At 51.8% G+C, this 7329-nt stretch overlaps 1 long non-coding RNA gene across 1 annotated transcript; it reads right to left on the bottom strand.

Moving 5' to 3' along the window:
* Positions 1–162: 162 nt before the first annotated feature.
* LOC138745264 (uncharacterized) lies at positions 163–5649 on the bottom strand. Its single transcript, XR_011346114.1, has 3 exons — positions 4704–5649; positions 3948–4013; positions 163–607 (listed from the first exon to the last, which is right to left on the bottom strand). It is a non-coding gene; the product is annotated as an uncharacterized lncRNA (long non-coding RNA).
* Positions 5650–7329: the final 1680 nt, after the last annotated feature.

Genomic DNA, 7329 nt, shown 5'->3' on the forward strand with positions numbered 1-7329 from the left:
CCATATCTGCACCCCCTACCACTACCCCTACCCTATCCCTTACAACCTACCCACTTCCCCTAACCCTACCTCCTACCCCTTACCCATCACCGCAACCCCTACCACTACCCCCTACCCTACCCCTTGCCACAACCCCTACCCTTATCCCCTACCACTACCCCCTTTCTCCTACCCCCTTCCCCTCCCCCTCCTTCCCCTAGGTTAGGGGTAGGAAGGGGAAAGGGAAGGGGGAGGGGAAGGGGAGGAGGAGAAGGGGAGGGGAAGGGGGAGGGTTAGGGGAGGGGAAGGGGGAGGGGAAGGGGAGGGGGTAAGGGGAAGGGAAGGGGAGAGGGGAAGGGGAGGTGAAGGGTGGAGGGCTGGGGTTAGGGCATAGGTGTGAGGGCAGGAGAAGGGGAAGGTGAGCGGGAGGGGGTTGGGATGGAGGAGGGGTAGAGGAGAAGAGGGGAAGTGGGTGAAGGGACATGGAAGAGGCAGGGAATGGGGTTGGCAGGTCCAGAGGGAGAAGAAGGGGAGGGATTCAGGCCATCATAATGTTGTCCGTCCTCTGTTCAGCTGGGATGCGAGGTTCTTCTGGAGTCGTGTCTTGTCTCTGAGATCGGTCCTTCTGCTGGGAAGAGAAATACGAGTGATAGAGATACTGTCTCTGAGCCCTGATCACAATGACTTTGGAGGGTCCCAACTCTTCCCCCATCATCCCCCCTTCCCCTGAACACTGGAGCCTTTCCCCTTCCTCTGCTTTACCTGAGGAAGTGTGTTTTGGTGAAAACCACGATCTCTCTCTGCAGAGCTCAGAGCAATGTGTCTCCATCAGGCAACACCCTGGTTCTCCACGATATGGCAGCAAGATGCTAGACAAATCATGGATGGATCGGTCGAGACCGTTCAGCTGATCCATCTGAACCTACCCCACAACAATGTTACCCTCCGCTCCCTCACACCAGTACCCTCCATTTTTCTTTAATTCCTGTCCATATTAAAATCCTTTTCATGCCTTTTTTGGACCAGCCTCCGCTACTACCCCGGCAATGCATTCCAGCCACCCACTACATTCTGTGTGAATAAAATGTACCCCTCACGTCTTGCCTAAAGTTCCCTCAGCTCACCTTATTTAGACGTCCTCTGGTATTCTCGCCCTAGGAATGCACACAATATTCCAAGTGTGGTCTGACTAGAATTTTATACATCTGCAATGTTACCTCTCAGTTCTTGAACTCAATACCCTGACTCCTGAAGGCCAGCACACAATACACCATTTTAAACTCCCTCTCAATTTGGACAGCAACCTTGAGTGATTTATGGAGCAGGATCTAAATATTTCTCTGTCCTGCACACATTTCATAATCCTGCCATTAACCAAGTGCTCTGCCCACACATTCTTGTAATCCGCATTCAATAAAGATATTGGTCTATATGAAGCTACTTTTAATGGGTCTCCAACCTTCTTTGGAATAACTGTTATTCGTGCCCTTGAAAATGGCTCTGGAAATAAACCTGGACCAGTTGCTTATTTAAGTACATCTGAATTACAGGATTGAACTCCATCTGTCATTTCTCTGCAAACTGGATGACCTTTGACAACCTTCTACACAGTCTACAACATCTCTATCTCTGTGTCATCCCCTGACATACCTACCCTTCAACTCCCATCATCATTCATAAAAATCACAAAGAGCAGGGGTCCCAGAGCAGATCCCTTTGGAGATCCACTAGTCATTAATCCATCTACTACTACCGTCTGTTTTCTGCAGACAAGCCAATTCTGAATCCAAACAGCCAAGGCTCCATGGATCCCATGCCTCCGGACATTCTGAATGAGGCCACTGTGGGGACCTTGTTAAGCACCTTACTAAAATCCTCGTGCAGCACATACAGTCCTTGACCTTCATCTATTTCCTTTGACACCTCCTCGAAAAACTCAATTTGACTCGTGAAGCAGGACCTGCTCCTCACAAAACTATCCATGAGTTTCCCCAGCATGTTTGGGCATTGCCCTCGGCCCCAGCATCTGCAGACTTCCTTACCAGTGCCTCCCTTAGCCCTTCCCAGAGCTTCCACATCCATTACAACATCAAGCATTGCTGCCCAGTACAGGCCCTTTGGCCCATAAAGGCTATACTGACCTTTGTCAATGTTCTCCACACCTTTACCTGTACCACACCCATAGGAACATAGGAAGTGGGAACAGGAGTAGGACAAAAATGGCCCATCGAGCCTGCTCCACCATTCAATATGATCATGGCTGATCTAATTTATGACCTAACTCCACCTACCTGCCTTCTCGCCATATCCCCAAATTCCTCTATCATGTAAAAATTCTGTTCCCTTACATCCACATGCCCATCTCAGAGACTTTTAAATGTACCTATTCTACCAGCCACTACCACTTTCTCCGGTGACACATTCAAACCACTCACAACTCTCTGCATAAAAAAAATCTCCCCTCACCTGAAGCGGGTGCCCTCTGGGATTTGCACCTGACACTTTAGGAAAATTTGCTGGCTGTTCATTCCATCTAAGCCCCCCACAATCTTATTTAGAATAAGTTATTAAGCTGTGGAGGGGAAAGTTGGGAGAGGGAGGAGGGAAGAGAGCTGGTGTGGGAGGGGTGAGAGCTGGTGCGGAGGGGACGTGTTGGGGAGAGGGATCAGGACCGCGTTGAGGTGGTGAACGGGCAGACATGGGTGGATCTACCTGCCGAAATAAAGGAGCAATAAGAAGGCCATCTCGGGATCTACCAGCATCTTCTAGGGCTTGATGTCTTAATGGCAAACCCCCTGAGGATGGATGTAGGCCAGGCTCTGCTACAGCTGGTACCTGAACATCTGGCAACACAACGATATAACATGACCCACTCTGCCTCCACACTGGCCGGGTCTGGATCCTGAGGGTAAGGGGAGGTGGGTGAAGGGCCCCACCCTGCCAATCAACGTCCATCCTCATCATCCTCTCCACCCCTCTCCCCTCACTGCCCTTTCTCTCCTCACCAATACCCATTGAGACCCTCATGCACCCTTCATCGATATCCAGTCCCCAGTGAGACTCAGCCAGTGAACTCCTTCATATCCTCCAACCCCAACATCCAAGCTTGCCCCAGTGGACAACTTGACCACCCAGACCCACAACCACCTTGATGTCGATCATGGAAATGGGCTGCTTGGCCTTGTTGAAGTGCTGGGCCATGCAGTGAACCGTCTCTGGAACATAATCCAGACCCAGATTCAAATAAATCTCCTCTTTCTCTTGGACACAATACAAACATGTCAGCTGGATTTACCCTCCAACACCCAGCGCCTCTCCCAACAGGAGTGCCAGCCCCTCCTGCTCTCTGTAGGCCTGATGCCCCCAGTGCTCAACACAACATGGCATGAATCCAAGGGCTCAGCGAGCAGAGCATCAACAGGCCGTAGTGGACCCGTCCGCTGCCCCATCATTCAGCTTCTGGTGAGACTGCAAAAATGTGCAGCTCTGACCGCCCTCCCTCGTGAGGCAAGGATTCACCAGGAGAGAAAAACCATTGACGTTTCGAGATGAGAAATGTTTGCAGCCGGGTGTTGGCTGGGGTCGAACATGTGGAGGCTGAGTTGTTGGGAAGATTCAGAGCAGGCGTTGATTTGGAAGAGCACGAAAAGGTTCTGGGGAAGTGAGTTATGGGGGAAAATACATTCATGAAATGAATTGGGGAAACAGACTGGAGGGGCTGAGTGGCCGAATTTGGCGACCTTGTCTTGTGGTCTTGGCTGCTGCTGTCTGGAGTTGAAATGGCAAGAGGTCATGAGTTAATGGGTGAGGAGCAGGGCAGCCAGCGTCAAGGAGTCGGCACTGGTCAGAGGGGCAGGATGGAGGCAACAGAGAGGCTGCAGCAAGACAGATCGATTGAAGGAATGGGGAAGGTAGCAGCAAATGATATGCATCAGAGTGGGGGTGGGGTGGGTGCAGGTGGATCTTACCTTGACTACAGAGGAGTAGAAGTTGAGAAGAGGGACGATGATGGTGTGATCCAACTTTCGCACGATCTGCAGTTTGCGAGAGAGGAACATCAGCAAGGCTGGGCGATGGGTCGGGGCCCTGAGGGGCGACTTGTCCAAGTTGAGGGGGGAGGCGGGGAGGAGATTTGTCAAGAGGTCAGAGGTGGGGAACTCCTAGGGAGTCCGAAGTGGGGGACTCGTCGAGAGTCGGTGGGGGGGACTTTTCGTGTCGCTGGAGTGGGGACTCGTCAGGGGGTTCAATGAAGTATCATTTCAGTTTTTATGATTGTTTTCACAGCTTCTACTAAACAATGAATTTGAAGAAAATCTCTGATATTTGCCAGGTGTGTGTGTGTGTGTGTGTGTGTGTGTGTGTGTGTGTGTGTGTGTGTGTGTGTGTGTGTGTGTGTGTGTGTGTGTGTGTGTGTGTGTGTGTGTGGGGTGGGGGGTTGTGTGTGGGGATGGGGGGACTGTTGTTGGTTTGTGTGACTTTCTCTGTTTCCAAACCCCATGGCTGCCTTGGTCTCTGTCAGATGCTCCTCTTTCCACCCACCGTTCAAAAATGTGTTTGGGGTGTTGTTTGTCAATTAGGTGTAATTGTGTGAAACGGGTCATGTGTCGCAAGGGCCTGTGAACGTGCGAAACGGGTCATGTGTCGCAAGGGCCTGTGAACGTGCTGTAGGCCTAAAGTTAAATATCAGGGTGTTCCATTTCCACACAACTGCTCCTCCCCCTCACCTTGAATCTCTTGTCCTGCAAGATCTTCTTGATGGCAATCAGCTCTCCGGAGTCCACCAGCCTTGCCTGGTGCACCACACCAAAAGATCCATTGTCGATGATTTTATCATCTGTGCAGGACACCACTTTGGAGACGTTGGGTCCATGACACGGTGTGGCCACCTCTGTTGTGACCTTATTGCCATGTCCTCTGGGGCAGAAGCAGCAGCATTTACACACCCAGAGGGTACACAACAGGTCATTTATCCCAACCCAGCCTTGCTGTCCAAGTTAGTCTCTACCCCTCCCTCTAACTCCCTTCCAAGGGTCACCTAAATGTCAGAATTGATCCTCTGGTGGTTCGTTCCAGCCTCTCAGTAGAAATATTGCCACCCCAGGTCCCTCTTTGATCACTCTCCTCAGACTGAAGCCAGTTCCGCAGCCGTTCACTTTGTCTACAACCCTCCCTCCATGAGAGGATCGGGTCATCCTTGACCTTCAGCACGTCCCGGGGAGATGAACCACTCTGAACCCTACCACAGGTTTAGCAGAAGCCCTCCACATTCCCAGAAGCTCAGCAACACCGTGATCTTCCATGATGCAAGCGAGACCCCGTCGCCTGAGGGAGCAGGTGGTGCGGAGAGACCCCCACGCTTCATCGCTCAACTCTGCTGGGTCCGCCGCAGCAGAAACACTTTCTAGCACCTTGATCCAGGTCCACTGGGGGAAAGAATCCTATCCCAGTTGGGGGGGTGTGGGGGTGTATGCAAGGGTGGAAGGGATCTTGTAACCCGGGGGTGGGCGGGTTAGGAGCGGTCCTGTCTCTCAGTGGACAGATCCCATTCCAGGTGGAGGGGGAGCTCTGTCCCATATCTGTTGAAAGGTCTACCTTCCATCCCCCTCGCAACTTCTCTTCTCCCTCAGACACCTCACAATCTCCCCTTCCCCGATTCCTCTACCACAATCTCATCCCCCACCCAACACCACCCCCATGGTTTCCCCAGTGCCTTCCGTCCCCTCGCACCCCATCCTCCCAGCTCAACCCTATGTCCCCTACCTCTGATCCAATCTCCCTTGACATTAGCCTGTGGTGCAACCCCGTTCCTTCGTTCTCCCCTCCACTCCTACAGACCCTACCCCTGTATTCCCTCACATGCCATTGTTCTCCCCTCCCCAGTCCCCCCAGCTGCCTCATAAAGTGCCCTGCACTCAGGATGGGGAGAGGGGAAATTAAATGCAGCCTCCATTCTCTCTGCCCACACTGGGTGAAGGATGGTGCCAGAGGAGGCTCTGTCCCAGTCGGGGAGCCTGTAACAGGCTCTTTATCTCACCCATGGGTGCAGGGTGCTTCCAAACACAACCCTGTTGATCAGAGGGTCCCTGGGATGAGACAGCATCCTACTCCGACATGCGGGCCAGAATCCCCTTCCAGGAGATGCATCTTTCTCGTGTTGCTGTGCCATGGCACGACTCAGCTATGGCTGCCCCATGCAGTGACATCATCACCCCCTCTGTGTCATCATCTCCCCCCTCTGTGACACCTCCCCTCTCTGTGACACCACTAGTGTAATGGGCAGGGACATCCAACCATTTAAATCCTTCTCAATTTCCCCAAGCAAGGGGAGAATAATTCAGCTGGTCTAAATTACTCGTTGTTATCTATTCTAACTCCTAGATATTTGATCCCATTTTGCCGCCACATTTGTTGACTATTTTCTTCACATTGGCTCTAATCCCCCTTCCTAAGTGACATGATTTTGCACATATCCCAAAAGAACTTATACCCAGAGATCTCCCCATAGTCCTCCAGCGTGGAGCACAACTTGGGCAATGAGTGTGACGGGTCTGTCAGATATATCAGAACAACTTCTGCAAATAAATTGATTTCATGCTCTTCCTGGCCTGTTCTGAAACCTTTAATGCCTGAATCCTGGCAAATGGCCTCGGCTAATCGCTCCATGGCCAGTACAAACTCACTCACTGCGGGTGTGGTGGGGGGGGGAGTCAGACCTTGATTGGCATGCCTGTTGGCTACCTCTGTCCCTCTCATCTCGACATCAGTGGCTCAGGTTGGGGGAGTCTGTACTGCCTTCTGCAGTGCACAGCAGCGCTGCTGGGACACCTTTATCTCCTTACTTTCCTGGGCCCTCTCCAAATCTTTCCTTTCTATGATCTCACATTGGTTTCTCAGGAGAAACACTGGCAGTCAAAAGGCACCCTCTGATTCCCCTTAGATTTTGGGGACCCCGACTTCTTGAAGTGGGACAACACGTGGTGACCTATTTTCTCAAGATGTGGATCCAGGAGCTTGGACCAGTCTACCAGTTTGCCGTGGTCCGCCAGCATGCTTGCCAAGCTCCCCAATCCTGCACTCTCGTCAGTCCACCCGCAGATCTTGTTCTCCCTGCCTGCACGAAAGTTCCTGTCCTGATTCAAAAGCATCTCCACTGCAGCTGTGTTCAGACGGAACTCGAAGGACCCTGCTCACTGCACCAATTATTATGTGTGTGAAACTGATTCGAGGGGTCCCAAGGGTGGCGAATTTGAACACAGTTGTCTTTTATTGACACATGTAGTGAAGTCGCATGAGGAGTAAAAGACACACACAGACACAAACTCGCCGGATTAATCGATACACTTGCAACCA

The sequence above is a fragment of the Narcine bancroftii genome, chromosome 11 (genome assembly GCF_036971445.1).
Source record: "Narcine bancroftii isolate sNarBan1 chromosome 11, sNarBan1.hap1, whole genome shotgun sequence".
Classification (NCBI taxonomy): domain Eukaryota; kingdom Metazoa; phylum Chordata; class Chondrichthyes; order Torpediniformes; family Narcinidae; genus Narcine; species Narcine bancroftii.